Consider the following 19,191-nt stretch of genomic DNA (forward strand, 5'->3'; position numbering starts at 1 on the left):
CTTATGGGCTCCACGTATCCTGTGTCCATCTACAAATCCCATCTAGAATCCAACTACACATTACAAATTCCAAGTCCCCGAGACTTCTCATATTGCAGCAGGGCAGAACAGCAGCTCCAGCACAAATGTGTGCAGACACCCGTGACACAGGACAGACAAGACGTGACAAACACTGGGGACACAACAGGAACGGAAATCTCTTAGCAAGGAAAATGGCTGCAAGGACTGAGAGAATGCAAAAGAAGAAGAGTTGAAGCTGATGGCAAGCTGATGAGGCTCAGAGAACCCTGGAGGAAGAAGATGCAAACAGAATGATTTATTCCAAAAACTGCAAAGATGGATGCCCGAGAATCCTACAGTCAGAATCCTCTCCCTAACCTCACATCCTTACAAGTCCTACTCTGCTATAATGGATCATTGCGCAGCATGGCTGTCCGTACAGCTCAGAACAAGACATGACAAGACATTTGACTGGACGCTTCTAAAGAGAGATGCATTTCTGATGCCTGTGTGAGCTCCCCAGTCAAAAGATCTATGGCATGGGTGCCAGGGCGAGGAACGCTGAGATCACGGATGCTAGGAAAGGTTTCTGAAAGGCCCCTCACAGGGCTAAGATAAGAGACATGAGATATCCAGGAAAACACACAATACACAAGTGACACAAGACACACCAGGACTGCTCTGCCCTGCTGCGCACCTCAGCACTGTGACCAAAAGGGAGACTTTGCTTTTATGGGGCCTAAGGGGCAACATCTTGGCTAACCTCATTGCCAGAGCCAACTCAGACCCCCACCTCAGGGAGTCCTGACAAAGCACCCCACGTTCATCCCCTCTGAGGGTTGCAGCCCTCTGCTTATCTCTCAGACATCAGGGGATGCCTGTGTCAGGTGCAAAGAAAGGCCACCTCGTCACCTGGTAAGGTCCTGCTGGCACCGGGCTGGTGTCTCTCAGACAGCTAGATTAAAGAGAACCAAACATCAGTGCCTGACCTTGGCACCGCTTCGGCCAAAACCCCACCAGTCTGCTACTCACCATGCTCCTAGGAATGCCCAGCACCTCCTAACCCTGACCCTCTGCCATGGATGCAATGCATCCACACCTGAAAGAAAGTTAGAACATATGTCACACACCTCCACAATAACTTTAACTTTCAAGCTGGAAACACCTTATGTAAACCTAGGAATAGCACCTAGTGCCCAAGTAGAGCCCACATTCAAATTTCAACTCCCCAGGCTTGTCCCATTGCAGCACGCCATGCGGCAGGGCAGAACAGCTCCGGCACAAATACCTGCAGACACCCGTGACACAGAACGTGACAAACAGGGGGACACCAAACACAACACATCATGCTTGTGGTGAGGGCCTCGAGGGAAGAGGGCAAAAGGGACCCCAAAGACACACTAGGGAACACAGCACACCAGACAACAGGACACAGACCGGAGCTGTTCTGCACTGCCCGCCTGAAAGCTGCCATCAAAAGAAGAGCCTCTCCCTTTAGCTGTCCTAACAGGCCCTTGGAGAAGAATGCTTTTCCCTCTGCTGCTTTTTAACTCTGCCCCAAGAACTCCCAACCTGCTACACTCCCATCTCCAGGCCATGGCCCCCAACTTATCTTTTGGATGATTGGTGAGGGGAATCCACGCTGCACCTGAAATGAGTCTGCCTCGGAGGGCTCTGTGATGGCCTGTTAGCCTCCCGGTCAGCTACAATAAAGAAAACCAAAACCAAAGTATGAGTTCAGACTTATGTGGGCCAAATCCCAGCAAGGCAGCTACTTGCCCTTTCCTGAGCGTGCCTGGCTCCCTCAGGCTCCAGCTTCATCCTGATTCCAAGGATGTGGCCTTCCATAGGAGTGGCACCTAGGTTAGAGAAAGGCAAAGTTAAATGGCATTGCTGTGACTGCAGTGGATGACCTTGTGTGCTGTAAGACATGGCAATGCCTCTGCTAGGCTTCTGAACAGCCTTGTGTTGGGGGGGCCCTCAAATAAACAAATAAACACCCTTTCTCACCCTGCTGCCTGCAAACCCCCTCCCAAGAACTCCTTACTGGATACCTGATCACCCTCCCTCTCCCAGTCACCATCCTCAACTCACCTGAAGCCTCAATCCCAAACATCATCCTTGACACTGGGCAGATCCCTCTTTTGACACAATGAATCTGCTGAAAAATTGTTGTGCTTCAGAGCTGAGCAATAACAACCACTTCTCTCCGCTGCTCACCTTGGCTGCTGGTATCCAGAGTTACTTCCTAAAAAGAAAGACAAAGAACAGAGCTGTAACACAGTCACCATACACACTTCTGCTGCAGAGACAAATGGGGCCTCACCTGCTCGGGGCAATCCCCTCACCCGGGATGGGGCCCCCTGGCACAGATTTAATCCATCTGATTCTGGAAAAAAAGTTAGGACAAGAGTCACACTGTTGCAGGATAACTGAAGAGCTCCAGATATGATGTGTCCATCTACAAATCCCATCTAGAGTCCAACTACACCCCACATTACAAATGCCAAGTCCCCAGGACTTCTCCTATTGCACCAGGCTGTGCGGCAGGGCAGAGCAGCCCCGGCACAAATGTGTGCAGACACCCGTGACACAGGACAGGCAGGACAGGACAGGACAGACAACGGGGACACAACAGGAACAGACATCTCTTGGCAAGGAAAATGGCTGCAAGGACTGAGAGAATGCAAAAGGAGATGACTGAGTTCAAACTGACGGTCAGCTGATGAGGCTCAGAGAACCCTGGAGGAAGAAGATGCTAACTGAAGGATTTATTCCAAGAACAGCAAAGATCGATGCCTAGGAATCCTATGGTCAGAATCCTCTGCCTGCCCTCACATGCTTACAAGTCCTAATCCACCATAATGGATCCAGGTGGGGCATAGCTGTCCGGACAGCTCAGAACAAGACCTGACAAAACACCTGACTAGATGCTTCCAAAGACAGAAGAGAGTCTGATGCCTGTCTGAGCTCCCCAGTCAAAAGTTCTATGGCCCGGGTGCCAGGCCAAGGAATGCAGAGATCACAGATGCTAACAAGGATGCCAAGGTTTCTGACAGGCCCCCCTAAGGTAAAAGACATGGCATACACAAACAACACGTAATGCACAACAGACAAAGGACACGAGACACCCCGGGACTGCTCTGCCCTGCGCTCCTCAGCACTGTGATCAAAAGTGAGACGTGGCTTTTATGGGGCCTAAGGGGCCACCTCATGAACACCCCCCCCCCCTCCAAATTGGACTCAAAAACCCCTCCCAGTAATTCCCAAACCAGCACCATGCCTTCATCCCCTCTGTGGGTCACAGCCCTCTACTTATCTCTCAGACATCTGGGGATGCTGGTCCCTGTCAGGTGCAAAAGAAAGGCCACCTCGTCACCTGGGAAGGTCCTGCTGCCACCGGGCTGGTGTCTCTCAGACAGCTAGATTAAAGAGAACCAAACATCAGTGCCTGATCTTGGCACCGCATCAGCCAAAACCCCACCACTCTGCTACTCACCGCGCTCCTAAGAAGGCCCGGCACCTCCTAACCCTGACCCTCTGCCACACGTGGAATGCATCTGCACCTGAAAGAAAGTTAGAACTTATGTCAAACAAAACCAGGGTAACTCACAAGCTGCAAACACCTTATGTCAATCTAGGAACAGCATCCAGAGCCCAAGTACACCCCACATTACAAATTCCCACTCCCTATGGTTTGTCCTACTGCAGCAGGCCATGGGCAGGGCAGAACAGCTCCGGCACAAATGTGTGTACACACCCGTGACAGAGAACGTGACAAACAGGGGGGACAAGAAACACGACACATCATGCTTGTGGTGAGGGTCTCGAGGGGAGAAGGCAAAAGGGACCCCAAAGACACACCAGGTAACACGGCACACGAGACAACACCAGACAGACCAGAGCTGTTCTGCACTGCCCGCCTGACATCTGCCATCAAAAGTAGAGCCTCTCCCTTTACCTGTCCTAAGAGGCCCTTGGAGAAGATTGCTTTTCCCACTGCCAATTTTTAAATCTGGCGCAAGAACTCCCAACCTGATACTCTCCCATCTCCAGGCCGTGGCCCCCGACTTATCTTTTGGATGATCGGCGATGTGGATCCACGTTGCACCTGAAATGAGTCTGCCTCGGAGGGCTCTGTGATGGCCTGTGAGCCTCTCGGTCAGCTGCAATAAAGAAAACCAAAACCAAAGTATGAGTTCAGACTTATGTGGGCCAAATCCCACACAGGCAGCTACTTGCCCTTTCCTGAGCGTGCCTGGCTCCCTCAGGCTCCAGCTTCATCCTGATTCCAAGGCGGTGGCCTTTATTAGGAGTGGCACCTGGGTTAGAGAAAGGCAAAGTTAAATGGCATTGCTGTGACTGCAGTGGATGACCTTGTGTGCTGTAAGACATGGCAATGCCTCTGCTAGGCTTCTGAACAGCCTTGTGGGGGGGGGAGCCCTCAAATAAACAAATAAACACCCTTTCTCACCCTGCTGCCTGCAAACCCCCTCCCAAGAACTCCTAACTGGATACCTGAACACCCTCCCTCTCCCAGTCACAATCCTCAATCACCTGAAGCCTCAATCCCAAACATCATCCTTGACACTGGGCAGATCCCTCTTGTGACACGATCAATCTGCTGAAAAATTGTTGTGCTTCAGAGCTGAGCAATAACAACCACTTCTCTCCGCTGCCCACCTTGGCTGCTGGAATCCAGATTTATTTCCTAAAAAGAAAGACAAAGAACAGAGCTGTAACACAGTCACCATACACACTTCTGCTGCAGAGACAAATGGGGCCTCACCTGCTCGGGGCAATCCCCTCACCCGGGATGGGGCCCCCTGGCACAGATTTAATCCATCTGATTCTGGAAAAAAAGTTAGGACAAGAGTCACACTGTTGCAGGATAACTGAAGAGCTCCAGATATGATGTGTCCATCTACAAATCCCATCTAGAGTCCAACTACACCCCACATTACAAATGCCAAGTCCCCAGGACTTCTCCTATTGCACCAGGCTGTGCGGCAGGGCAGAGCAGCCCCGGCACAAATGTGTGCAGACACCCGTGACACAGGACAGGCAGGACAGGACAGGACAGACAACGGGGACACAACAGGAACAGACATCTCTTGGCAAGGAAAATGGCTGCAAGGACTGAGAGAATGCAAAAGGAGATGACTGAGTTCAAACTGACGGTCAGCTGATGAGGCTCAGAGAACCCTGGAGGAAGAAGATGCTAACTGAAGGATTTATTCCAAGAACAGCAAAGATCGATGCCTAGGAATCCTATGGTCAGAATCCTCTGCCTGCCCTCACATTCTTACAAGTCCTAATCCACCATAATGGATCCAGGTGGGGCATAGCTGTCCGGACAGCTCAGAACAAGACCTGACAAAACACCTGACTAGATGCTTCCAAAGACAGAAGAGAGTCTGATGCCTGTCTGAGCTCCCCAGTCAAAAGTTCTATGGCCCGGGTGCCAGGCCAAGGAATGCAGAGATCACAGATGCTAACAAGGATGCCAAGGTTTCTGACAGGCCCCCCTAAGGTAAAAGACATGGCATACACAAACAACACGTAATGCACAACAGACAAAGGACACGAGACACCCCGGGACTGCTCTGCCCTGCGCTCCTCAGCACTGTGATCAAAAGTGAGACGTGGCTTTTATGGGGCCTAAGGGGCCACCTCATGAACATCCCCCCCCCTCCAAATTGGACTCAAAAACCCCTCCCAGTAATTCCCAAACCAGCACCATGCCTTCATCCCCTCTGTGGGTCACAGCCCTCTACTTATCTCTCAGACATCTGGGGATGCTGGTCCCTGTCAGGTGCAAAAGAAAGGCCACCTCGTCACCTGGGAAGGTCCTGCTGCCACCGGGCTGGTGTCTCTCAGACAGCTAGATTAAAGAGAACCAAACATCAGTGCCTGATCTTGGCACCGCATCAGCCAAAACCCCACCACTCTGCTACTCACCGCGCTCCTAAGAAGGCCCGGCACCTCCTAACCCTGACCCTCTGCCACACGTGGAATGCATCTGCACCTGAAAGAAAGTTAGAACTTATGTCAAACAAAACCAGGGTAACTCACAAGCTGCAAACACCTTATGTCAATCTAGGAACAGCATCCAGAGCCCAAGTACACCCCACATTACAAATTCCCACTCCCTATGGTTTGTCCTACTGCAGCAGGCCATGGGCAGGGCAGAACAGCTCCGGCACAAATGTGTGTACACACCCGTGACAGAGAACGTGACAAACAGGGGGGACAAGAAACACGACACATCATGCTTGTGGTGAGGGTCTCGAGGGGAGAAGGCAAAAGGGACCCCAAAGACACACCAGGTAACACGGCACACGAGACAACACCAGACAGACCAGAGCTGTTCTGCACTGCCCGCCTGACATCTGCCATCAAAAGTAGAGCCTCTCCCTTTACCTGTCCTAAGAGGCCCTTGGAGAAGATTGCTTTTCCCACTGCCAATTTTTAAATCTGGCGCAAGAACTCCCAACCTGATACTCTCCCATCTCCAGGCCGTGGCCCCCGACTTATCTTTTGGATGATCGGCGATGTGGATCCACGTTGCACCTGAAATGAGTCTGCCTCGGAGGGCTCTGTGATGGCCTGTGAGCCTCTCGGTCAGCTGCAATAAAGAAAACCAAAACCAAAGTATGAGTTCAGACTTATGTGGGCCAAATCCCACACAGGCAGCTACTTGCCCTTTCCTGAGCGTGCCTGGCTCCCTCAGGCTCCAGCTTCATCCTGATTCCAAGGCGGTGGCCTTTATTAGGAGTGGCACCTGGGTTAGAGAAAGGCAAAGTTAAATGGCATTGCTGTGACTGCAGTGGATGACCTTGTGTGCTGTAAGACATGGCAATGCCTCTGCTAGGCTTCTGAACAGCCTTGTGGGGGGGGGAGCCCTCAAATAAACAAATAAACACCCTTTCTCACCCTGCTGCCTGCAAACCCCCTCCCAAGAACTCCTAACTGGATACCTGAACACCCTCCCTCTCCCAGTCACAATCCTCAATCACCTGAAGCCTCAATCCCAAACATCATCCTTGACACTGGGCAGATCGCTCTTGTGACACGATCAATCTGCTGAAAAATTGTTGTGCTTCAGAGCTGAGTAATAACAACCACTTCTCTCCGCTGCCCACCTTGGCTGCTGGAATCCAGATTAATTTCCTAAAAAGAAAGACAAAGAACAGAGCTGTAACACAGTCACCATACACACTTCTGCTGCAGAGACAAATGGGGCCTCACCTGCTCGGGGCAATCCCCTCACCCGGGATGGGGCCCCCTGGCACAGATTTAATCCATCTGATTCTGGAAAAAAAGTTAGGACAAGAGTCACACTGTTGCAGGATAACTGAAGAGCTCCAGATATGATGTGTCCATCTACAAATCCCATCTAGAGTCCAACTACACCCCACATTACAAATGCCAAGTCCCCAGGACTTCTCCTATTGCACCAGGCTGTGCGGCAGGGCAGAGCAGCCCCGGCACAAATGTGTGCAGACACCCGTGACACAGGACAGGCAGGACAGGACAGGACAGACAACGGGGACACAACAGGAACAGACATCTCTTGGCAAGGAAAATGGCTGCAAGGACTGAGAGAATGCAAAAGGAGATGACTGAGTTCAAACTGACGGTCAGCTGATGAGGCTCAGAGAACCCTGGAGGAAGAAGATGCTAACTGAAGGATTTATTCCAAGAACAGCAAAGATCGATGCCTAGGAATCCTATGGTCAGAATCCTCTGCCTGCCCTCACATTCTTACAAGTCCTAATCCACCATAATGGATCCAGGTGGGGCATAGCTGTCCGGACAGCTCAGAACAAGACCTGACAAGACACCTGACTGGATGCTTCCAAAGAGAGAAGAGAGTCTGATGCCTGTCTGAGGTCCCCAGTCAAAAGTTCAATGGCCCGGGTGCCAGGCCAAGGAATGCAGAGATCACAGATGCTAACAAGGATGCCAAGGTTTCTGACAGGCCCCCCTAAGGTAAAAGGCATACAAAAACAACACATAATGCACAACAGACAAAGGACACGAGACACACCGGGACTGCTCTGCCCTGCACACCTCAGCACTGCGATCAAAAGTGAGACTTTGCTTTTATGGGGCCTAAGGGGCCACTTCATGAACACCACCCACCTCCAAATTGGACTCAAAAATGCCTCCCGGTCATTCCCAAACCAGCACCATGCCTTCATCCCCTCTGTGGGTCACAGCCCTCTACTTATCTCTCAGACATCTGGGGATGCCGGTCCCTGTCAGGTGCAAAGAAAGGCCACCTCGTCAGCTGGGAAGGTCCTGCTGGCACTGGGCTGGTGTCTCTCAGACAGCTAGATTAAAGAGAACCAAACATCAGTGCCTGACCTTGGCACCGCATCGGCCAAAACCCCACCACTCTGCTACTCACCGCGCTCCTAAGAAGGCCCGGCACCTCCTAACCCTGACCCTCTGCCACACGTGGAATGCATCTGCACCTGAAAGAAAGTTAGAACTTATGTCAAACAAAACCAGGGTAACTCACAAGCTGCAAACACCTTATGTCAATCTAGGAAGAGCATCTAGAGCCCAAGTACAGCCCACATTACAAATTTCAACTCCCCAAGGCTTGTCCTACTGCAGCAGGCCATGGGCAGGGCAGAACAGTCCGGCACAAATACCCGCAGACACCCGTGACACAGAACGTGACAAACAGGGGGACATGAAACACGACACATCATGCTTGTGGTGAGGGCCTCGAGGGAAGAGGGCAAAAGGGACCCCAAAGACACACTAGGGAACACGGCACAGACTGGAGCTGTTCTGCACTGCCCACCTGAAAGCTGCCATCAAAAGTAGAGCCTCTCCCTTTAGCTGTCCTAAGAGGCCCTTGGAGAAGAATGCTCTTCTCTTTGCTAATTTCTAAATCTGCCCCAAGAACTACCAACCCACTATTCTCTCATCTCCAGGCCCTGGCCCCCAACTTATCTTTTGGATGATCGGCGATGTGGATCCACGTTGCACCTGAAATGAGTCTGCCTCGGAGGGCTCTGTGATGGCCTGTGAGCCTCTCGGTCAGCTACAATAAAGAAAACCAAAACCAAAGTATGAGTTCAGACTTATGTGGGCCAAATCCCACACAGGCCCTTTCCTGAGTGTGCCTGGCTCCTTCAGGCTCCAGCTTCATCCTGATTCCAAGGCTGTGGCCTTCCTTAGGAGTGGCACCTGGGTTAGAGAAAGGCAAAGTTAAATGGCATTCCTGTGAGTGCAGTGGAGGACCTTGTGTGCTGTAAGACATGGGAATGCCTCTGCTAGGCTTCTGAACAGCCTTGTGGGGGGGGGCCCTCAAATAAACAAATAAACACCCTTTATCACCCTGCTGCCTGCAAACCCCCTCCCAAGAACTCCTAAACTGGATACCTGCTCACCCTCCCTCTCCCAGTCACAATCCTCAACTCACCTGAAGCCTCAATCTCAAACATCATCCTTGACACTGGGCAGATCTCTCTTGTGACACGATGAATCTCCTGAAAAATTGTTGTGCTTGAGAGCTGAGCAATAACAACCACTCCTCCCCGCTGCCCACCTTGACTGCTGGCATCCAGATTGACCTCCTAAAAAGAAAGACAAAGAACAGAGCTGTAACACAGCCACCATACACACTTCTGCTGCAGAGACAAATGGGCCTCACCTGCTCGGGGCAATCCCCTCACCCGGGATGGGGCCCTCTGGCACAGATTTAATCCATCTCAATCTGAAAAAAAAGGTAGGACAAGAGTCACACTGTTGCAGGATAACTGAGGAGCTCCAGATATGATGTGTCCATCTACAAATCCCATCTAGAGTCCAACTACACCCCACATTACAAATTCCAAGTCCCCAGGACTTCTCCTATCGCACCAGGCTGTGTGGCAGGGCAGAGCAGCTCCGGCACATACGTGTGCTGACACCCGTGACACAGGACAGACAGGACAGGACAGACAACGGGGACACAACAGGAACAGAAATCTCTTGGCAAGGAAAATGGCTGCAAGGACTGAGAGAATGCAAAGGGAGATGACCGAGCTGAGACCGATGGTGAGCTGATGAGGCTCAGAAAACCCTGGAGGAAGAAGATGCTAATTGAATGCAGTTATTGGAATAAATCAAAGATGGATGCCTAGGAAACCTACAGTCAAAACCCTCTACCTAACCTCGTAATATTACAAGTCCTAATCCACCATAAGGGATCCAGGTGGGGCATAGCTGTCCGGACAGCTCAGAACAAGACCTGACAAGACACCTGACTGGATGCTTCCAAAGAGAGAAGAGAGTCTGATGCCTGTCTGAGGTCCCCAGTCAAAAGTTCAATGGCCCGGGTGCCAGGCCAAGGAATGCAGAGATCACAGATGCTAACAAGGATGCCAAGGTTTCTGACAGGCCCCCCCAAGATAAAGATATGGGATACACAAAAAACACATAATGCACAACAGACAAAGGACACGAGACACCCCGGGACTGCTCTGCCCTGCACACCTCAGCACTGCGATCAAAAGTGAGACGTGGCTTTTATGGGGCCTAAGGGGCCACCTCATGAACACCCCCCACCTCCAAATTGGACTCAAAAACCCCTCCCAGTCATTCCCAAACCAGCACCATGCCTTCATCCCCTCTGTGGGTCACAGCCCTCTACTTATCTCTCAGACATCTGGGGATGCCGGTCCCTGTCACGTGCATAGAAAGGCCACCTCGTCACCTGGGAAGGTCCTGCTGGCACCGGGCTGGTGTCTCTCAGACAGCTAGATTAAAAAGAACCAAACATCAGTGCCTGATCTTGGCACCGCTTCGGCCAAAACCCCACCACTCTGCTACTCACCGCGCTCCTAAGAAGGCCCGGCACCTCCTAACCCTGACCCTCTGCCACACATGGAATGCATCTGCACCTGAAAGAAAGTTAGAACATATGTCAAACACCACCAGGGTAACTCACAAGCTGCAAACACCTTATGTCAATCTAGGAAGAGCATCTAGAGCCCAAGTACAGCCCACATTACAAATTTCAACTCCCCAAGGCTTGTCCTACTGCAGCAGGCCATGGGCAGGGCAGAACAGCTCCGGCACAAATACCTGCAGACACCCGTGACACAGAACGTGACAAACAGGGGGACATGAAACACGACACATCATGCTTGTGGTGAGGGCCTCGAGGGAAGAGGGCAAAAGGGACCCCAAAGACACACTAGGGAACACAGCACACCGGACAACACGACGCACACCGGAGCTGTTCTGCACTGCCCGCCTGACATCTGCCATCAAAAGTAGAGCCTCTCCCTTTAGCTGTCCTAATAGGCCCTTGGAGAAGATTGCTTTCTCCTCTGCTCATTTTTAAATCTGTCCCAGGGATTCCCAACCTGCTACTCCACCATCTCCAGGCCGTGGCCCCAAACTTATCTTTTGGATGATCAGTGAGGGGAATCCACGTTGCACCTGAAATGAGTCTGCCTCGGAGGGCTCTGTGATGGCCTGTGAGCCTCTCGGTCACCTCCAATAAAGAAAACCAAAACCAAAGTGTGAGTCCAGAGTTATGTGGGCCAAATCCCAGCAAGGCAGCTACTTGCCCTTTCCTGAGCGTGCCTGGCTCCTTCAGGCTCCAGTTTCATCCTGATTCCAAGGCTGTGGCCTTCATTAGGGGTGGCACCTGGGTTAGAGAAAGGCAAAGTTAAATGGCATTGCTGTGAGTACAGTGGATGACCTTGTGTGCTGCAAGACATGGGAATGCCTCTGCTAGGCTTCTGAACAGCCTTGTGGGGGGGGGGGGGGGGCCTCAAATAAACACCCTTTCTCACCCTGCTGCCTGCAAACCCCCTCCCAATAACTCCTAAACTGGATACCTGAACACTCTCCCTCTCCCAGTCACAATCCTCAACTCATCAGAAGCCTGAGTCTCAAACATCATCTTGGACACTGGGCAGATCCCTCTGAAGACATGATGAATCTGCTGAGAATCTGTTGTGCTTGACACAGCTTGGAATTTCAGGAAGTCTGACTCCTCCATTAAAGAAAAAAAAAAAAACAAAAAAAAAAAACCAATAACAACAACAACAACAACAAAAAAAAACTAAACCAGAAAACAAAAATAAAAAAACCCAAAACACCTAAATCCCCACAAAAAAAAAAAAAATACAGAAACTACCAAAAAATCAAAGAAAGCAATGAAAACCAACCAAAAACCCCAAAAAGAAAACCTAAGAAACAAAAAATTCCACCAAAAAAAAATCCAACCAAAAAAAAAAAAACAGTGCAAAACCAAAAATTTCAAAGGCACTTTACCACCCCTAAACACAAAACCCAAAATCACAAACCTAAATATTCCCTGTGTTCTATGCTGTTTTCTTCACAGAATCTTCCAAGCCTCTGTGCTTTAGATGCCCAGAAACACCTGCTGAAAATAAGCTGAGACGAGCTGAAAGAGCCTCTTCCCTGAAATGAGAGGAGAGCTCTTACCCCAGCACATCCCCGAGAGGGAATGAAGCCCCTCAGCCACGGCTGGGGTTAATATACCCCTGATGGTGCCCGCCTCTCGTTCCCATGGCACCCAGGAAAAGGGAGGGGGCGAATCCCACCAAGCCCTCAGAGCAGCTGCAGCTGTTTAGCTCCTCTGACTCACATTCAAGGGCAGTAAAGGGCTTGTTATAGAAGAAAACTCTTCAGAAAAGTAACCGTGCTTTCTTTTTTGCAACAACTACTTGGAGCAGAAGAACAGAAAACTGGCAAGATATAAAACTTTGTGGTAAGGTTACATAGCTGGATAAATTGGGTGATTGGGTAATTTGCTGTTACCTTACATAATTATTCTGTGTTTAACAAAAGCCATCTAATAAATTCACACCCAAAACTCCAGCAGCCCAGCTGGCCCTACCAAATCTCTATGTTTATGCATACAGTAAACAAAACCAAAATCCCAGTAATACCTATGAGAACTCTGTGAAAGAAACCTATTGAAATTGATCCTACCTCAAATACAAAACAACCCATCCAAAGTTAGCTTCACTCAAAAAACAATTTACACAGAGTTAATAATACCAAGAAATAAAACAACACACCATATATCACCAATGAATATAACAGTGAAGAAAAAAAAACACTTTTTTTTTTGTTTTTTAAACTAACTTCTTTTATTAGCTAGAACAAAAGATTTTGCCAGGACTGTAACAACAACTTCTCCTTCTGAAATGTCCCTTCTTCTTCCCAAATTCCTTACAACTTCTGAATTTACATCCAAGCAAAAAGCAAAATTCGTGCACTTGTGCATTCGATGCTCCTGTCAGATTCTCTGTTTCCCTCCACATCTTCTTACACTTTCAGTCTTCACGCTGTCCTGCCGTGATGAGTTTGACGGAAGAATTGGTAAACGTTAAGAGAGGATTTCCCTGCCTCCCTCCCCAGAGCTGGTTTCCTTAGCGCATTTCACTCAATCCCAAGCCGGCAACGATGCACGCTCACCTCAAGGCTCACAGCTGCTCGGCTAAACTCGGCTCTAGTCGGCTAAACTCGGGCATTGTCATCTGCATTCGGCTGGACTCGACCCTTCGGCACGGCTCGGCTCCCTTCGGCCGGACTCGGAGCTGTTCTGTGCGCTCGGGGCGCCTCGGCTCGCTTCGGCAGAACTCGGAGCCGATCAGTGCGCTCAGCGCGGCTCGGCTCGCTTCGGCAGAACTCGGAGCCGATCAGTGCGCTCAGCGCGGCTCGCCTCGCTTCGGCAGAACTCGGAGCCGCTCTGTGCGCTCGGCGCGGCTCGCCTCGCTTCGGCCGAACTCGGAGCCGCTCTCTGCGCTCGGGGCGCCTCGGCTCACTTCGGCAGAACTCGGAGCCGCTCTGTGCGCTCGGCGCGGCTCGCCTCGCTTCGGCCGAACTCGGAGCCGCTCTGTACGATCGGCGCGGCTCGGCTCGCCTCGCTTCGGCCGAACTCGGAGCCGCTCTGTGCGCTCGGTGCGGCTCGGCTCGCCTCGCTTCGGCCGAACTCGGAGCCGCTCTGTGCGCTCGGCGCGGCTCGGCTCGCCTCGCTTCGGCCGAACTCGGAGCCGCTCAGTGCGCGCGGCTCGGCTCGCCTCGCTTCGGCCGAACTCGGAGCCGCTCAGTGCGCTCGGCGCGGCTCGGCTTCATTCGGCCGAACTCGGAGCCGCTCTCTGCGCTCGGCAAGGCTCGGCTTCATTCGGCCGAACTCGGAGCCGCTCTCTGCGCTCGGCGCGGCCCGGCTCGCTTCGGCCCAACTCGGAGCCGCTCTGTACGTTCGGCGCGGCTCGGCTCGGCTCGGCTCCCTGACGGCGGGCAAGCGGCGCCGCCTCACGTTAAACTCGCCCGGCTCGGGGCTCTCCTGCTGCCGCGTCCCGCGGGCGGCCCGGCCATCGCACGGACACGATCGGGAGCGCGGCGTTGCACAGGAGCTCATTGGGCTGTGACCGCACTCGCGCTAATTAGCGCGCACGAGAGCAGCGGGCTCGGTTCACGCAGCCTCGCAAGCCTGGCCTCGGTTCGCTCGAGGCCGTCAGACTCCGCCGGTCTCGCCTTGGTTCGGCTGAGCTCGTTCCATTAGGCCGGAGGAGGCGTCGTTCGCTCGTGTTTTTTACAAATATCTTTCCATATTGACTGTATATTTCTATATTTAGTTTTATACTTCTATAATACTTCCATTATTTCAAATAAAAACCCCGTCTCTAACCAAATAAATAAAAAAAACCCTTCTTTTAAAGGATATTGAAATATTTTTTATTTATACTTTGTATAATTATACATTCATATTTTAATTTATCGTTTCTTTGGATGTATTACATTAATAATGATATATATATAAAATTTTAAAATAGATTTAAATTATTATTTAAATTATGTATAATATCTACTGCTACAACTAATTTTTTCTTATATTTTTAATTTTTATATTTATCTGTATGTATTTATTATATATTTCTAAACTTAGATTTCTACCTTTATATTATTTGTATTTATAATTTTTACTATCAAAACCCTGCCTATTGACCAATAAAGAAAACCCGCTTTATTTAAGTATTTTAAAAATATTTTCATGCTTATAATTGTCATATTTATATTTATAATTTGTTCATTATTAGATGAGAACACACCTGCTCCTGCACCCCAGTGGGGCTCCTTCTCCTTGGGACCTTGGGGTGCCCCAACGGCATCAGAGCCCCGAGTCTTCACCCCCTTCTCCTCTATTTAGAAACTACACTACAACTTTTTTCTGGAAACAAAGACATTACCTAAATCCTCTCCCCGTGTCCCAGACAGATGGATATTCAGTTATTAGTTGGCTGGGCAGCAGTTTCTTAAATATAATGATAAACAAGATGTGAACATTTTAGCTACAAGCAAAGAGGCAAATCTGAACAAGGTACTGATGGCCAGCCACTGAAGTTATTTTGAAGGAATTTTTTAAACAATAAAATACTGATACCACAAAAATAAAGCAAAAAGCTAACTACTGGCTAAGAAAAAATTAACTTTTGACAGCAACAACATTCTAACCACACAGGCTTTTTCCCGATGTCATACCTTATAACTACCTCTCTTGGGAATTCTCATCATGTATCCCAAAAGGAATAAATACCTTAGAGCGTCCTAAAGCAAAACGTAGCACACATGAGCTCCTCACACTCCCGGGAGGCCAGCACAGCGTGCACTGAGTCTGCAATGAATTCTGCTCAGTGAGGGTCTGCAAACAAAGGTTCAACTGATGAATTTAACTGATTTTAAAGGGAGGTTTTCTAAGCACTGAGGCACAACAAAGAACAAGAAACAACAATTCTTAAAAAAATCTGCAAGTTTTATTTAGCATATATGCGACTGATTTCCACGCTGTTGCTTCTCACTTTGATTCGTCTGTAGGTTCAGGAAGATGACTGCACACTCTGCCTTCCGTGAGCCCCCCACAGCAGCTGAGCGCTGCTCCGTGTGCTCAGATCATCAGGAACTGGATTACACGTGCCCGGATGGACTGGAACTGCTCTGCTGCAGATTCAGGAGACGATGGCAGAGAGGGGCTGGCCGAGGCGTCGTCCCAATTCCATTTCTGTGTGACGAGAAGCGGTTTGTTCCCAACAGCTGCAACAATCCCCAGCTCCCTTCCGTGGTGAGTACCGATGGCACGCAAATGGCAGCCCGAGGAAATCGTGTTCTGGGCTCTAAGTGGGTGGGACATGGTCTGATTTTTTGTTTTGTACTTGTATGATGATTAGTACAGCAGGGCTCTGATGGATGACATGGCAACACAGAATTAAAAACTCCTCGACAGGATTACATCGACTTCTAGGCAAAGACAAAAGCTTAGGACCCTTCTGAAATCTACTTTTAATCCAAAGCACGGGGATTGTCAGCATGCTGCACCTTCCAGCTTTTCAAAGCAGCTTACCTCTGAAGACCAGGAAACGTTGATTTCTACAGAAACAATGGGCAACCCCCAGGCTAATCTCAGCACTACTGTTTAATAGGGGACCTGCCAGCGTGCCAGCCCAGCTTCAAGTGTGCTTTACTTCAGTCTAACATCCACACAAAATTCTTCTCACATCTCCCAACCCTAAAATCTTATTTTCCCCTAAAGCTTCTCTTCATTAGCCATTTCCAAGTAACATGGTATTTTTACAACATTCAAAAATGTCATGCTGGACTGTGCTAGAGAGTAATCTGCAAATATAAGCTTAGCAAAGTTTGAATTGCCTTGTCCAGAGAAAAAACCTACAAGTGAACACCTACACCTGCCTACAAAGAGCTAACAAGCCCCCGGCAGCTACCAGCATCAAAGCACAGCGGATGTTTCTAATAGAGGGTAAGGACAACAACATCACCTTCTGTTCTCTCCAGCTTCTTTTCCCTGCAGTCATATTTTGCTTCTTATGATTTTTTTAGTCTCTGTATCTTCTTGGACAGCACCGAGACCGACGACAAGGATACGAGAGTCTTTCCCTGCCGGGCAGAGAGAACCAGGAAAACAGTTAAAAAAAGAACAGGGCAGTTTGAAATTCATACTTGCAACGAGAAGCAGCGCCTAACTAACAGAACAAAAGTAAACAAAGCACGACACCTCCCTGGGGACAGAAGACTTATAAACACTCCAGGATTTACAATTCTAGCGACCATCCCCTTCAGGACAGCAGCCAAGTGTCCCATGGGGTGGTGCTGCACCAAAGAACCATCTGAGAGTGCCCAAAGAGTGAAATGCACAATATTTTGCAAAGACAAAAAATCTTGCAAAATAACAAAAATACAATAGATGTAAACTACAGGGCAAGAGTACAAGTGTTACCTTTGGGAGCTGGAACCATCCAGGTGAGCACCTGATAACTGGATCCTCACCAGAGTTTGAACCCTTCAGGACACAGAAGGGTTTTCCCCAGAAACTTCACAGACTGAGTTTTGACAGAAGCACGCTCGCCGGATCCTCAGAAACGTCGCCCATTCTCCAGGCGTCTGGAGAGAACTGCAAATGGCTCTCACGTAGTTGGAGCTGGTTCTGTAAGGTCTCAGGGTGAATTTCACCAGATGCAACCAAATTGGGCCACTCCCAGTGGGACAGAAGGAACCCAAAGCTTGGGTAAGCAGAGCTGCAGCAAATACTGAGGAAACAAACATAACAGCGTAAAAAATAATAAACCATCCTTTTTTTTTTCTCTTGCTTTTGTTTTTTCTTTTCTTAGTCAGATCAGCATAGCAATTAAAGAGAAGGTGAAAAACTCACCATTACTGAACATTTCATCATCGGTAAGCTGAGCATCCTTAGCACAGAGGACTCCAAAGTTAAAATTCACCGATCCCTGGGAAATAAAGCCAAATATCGTATCGTAAACAATCAAACAGCAGACATAAAAATTTGTTTCCTCTCAGGACTTTCAGGTATGTATGTATCTTTGCATTACACATTAGAACATACACTTTATACCATCACCTAATACATAATAATTTACCTTTAAATTTTGATAGTATAGCATGAATTTTTAACTTAAACTGGTGATCTATCATTATTAAGTTGGTGCATAAAGTTATTTCTGCTGTCACGTTCAAAAAAACAATAATTTTTTTTAACTGTAATGAGCAATTGATTTCGAAGTCATCACAAGCCCATCAAAATACAAAGCTGGGTTCACCGGACGGGTCTGTGAGCTAGAAGAAGTTAGGCTTGTACTTCCCTCTTGTTCTTCCAGAACCAATAAATCCTGTCAACAAAACCAGGATCTTTAGCCCGCTGCTGTGAAAGATTCTACAAGGATGATGGTTTGATTTGTGTTTAGAAGTTTTGATTTGAAATGGCCAGTCCAATGGATAAAGACAGTTTAAGTAGTATTACATTACTATTATTATTATTTCTATTATTATTTTTGCTAGTACTACTACTATTATTATCACCTGCTACTGGAAGAAACAAACCAGTAGCACCTATACTTAATTACTTTTATTTCCAGGAAATAATAAAGAAAAAGAACCAAACCAAAAAAAGTCACTTCCTACCTTTTATATCAAGGGATGAAAAATTTCTCTTGGGCTCTTCTCCAATTTATCAAGACTCATAGCACTGAAAGGCAAACAAAACAGTGCTTTATAGAAGGTCAAGTGCACATTTCAAGGCTGAACCACCAACTGATTGCAGTGACAGCAGTTACAAAATGAATCCTTCCAAGGGCCTCTCTTAAATGGAATGTTCTGTGGAACTGCCATTTCTTTCCCAAAACACTAACTTCCAACACTTCCTAAACTTATTTTGCATTTTAAAAATAGAAATTTGTAAGACTCTGTGTGGAGGTCAGGTTTATTTCCTTCTAACGCACAGAGCTCTGTTCCATCACCCTTCCCTATGGCTCTACACTGAATCATGGTGAGCTTTTTAGGAGGGCTCAATAATCAATTCTATTTCTCTCTTTTCCTAGTTCTCTCTCTTCTTCAATAATTCAAGGCAAGTCAAATGAAAAATGACAAGTTCAGCATCAGAGTCACACTTTTTCCCTTTGTCTGGTCAAGAACAGGCTCTAAATCCACTTATTGCTGCCTTCAACGATTCAGACTTGCAAAACCATTCTTACATGTTTTACAGGTTTATCATAAAACCCACAGAACGCAAGCTCTGAATTACAGGAAAAGGTACACAGGCAAATATCTAAAGGGATCACTTAATTTTAAATACATACCTTGATAGAGAGCGCACTGAGAACCTTTCCGTGGGAC

General features: G+C 48.7%; 1 long non-coding RNA gene across 1 annotated transcript; it reads right to left on the reverse strand.

Moving 5' to 3' along the window:
* Positions 1 to 15,888: 15,888 nt before the first annotated feature.
* LOC131088223 (uncharacterized) lies at positions 15,889 to 19,191 on the reverse strand. Its single transcript, XR_009115078.1, has 6 exons — positions 19,155 to 19,191; positions 18,481 to 18,544; positions 17,714 to 17,789; positions 17,282 to 17,591; positions 16,824 to 16,941; positions 15,889 to 16,051 (listed from the first exon to the last, which is right to left on the reverse strand). It is a non-coding gene; the product is annotated as an uncharacterized LOC131088223 (long non-coding RNA).

The sequence above is a fragment of the Melospiza georgiana genome, chromosome 11 (assembly GCF_028018845.1).
Source record: "Melospiza georgiana isolate bMelGeo1 chromosome 11, bMelGeo1.pri, whole genome shotgun sequence".
NCBI classification, from domain to species: Eukaryota; Metazoa; Chordata; class Aves; order Passeriformes; family Passerellidae; genus Melospiza; species Melospiza georgiana.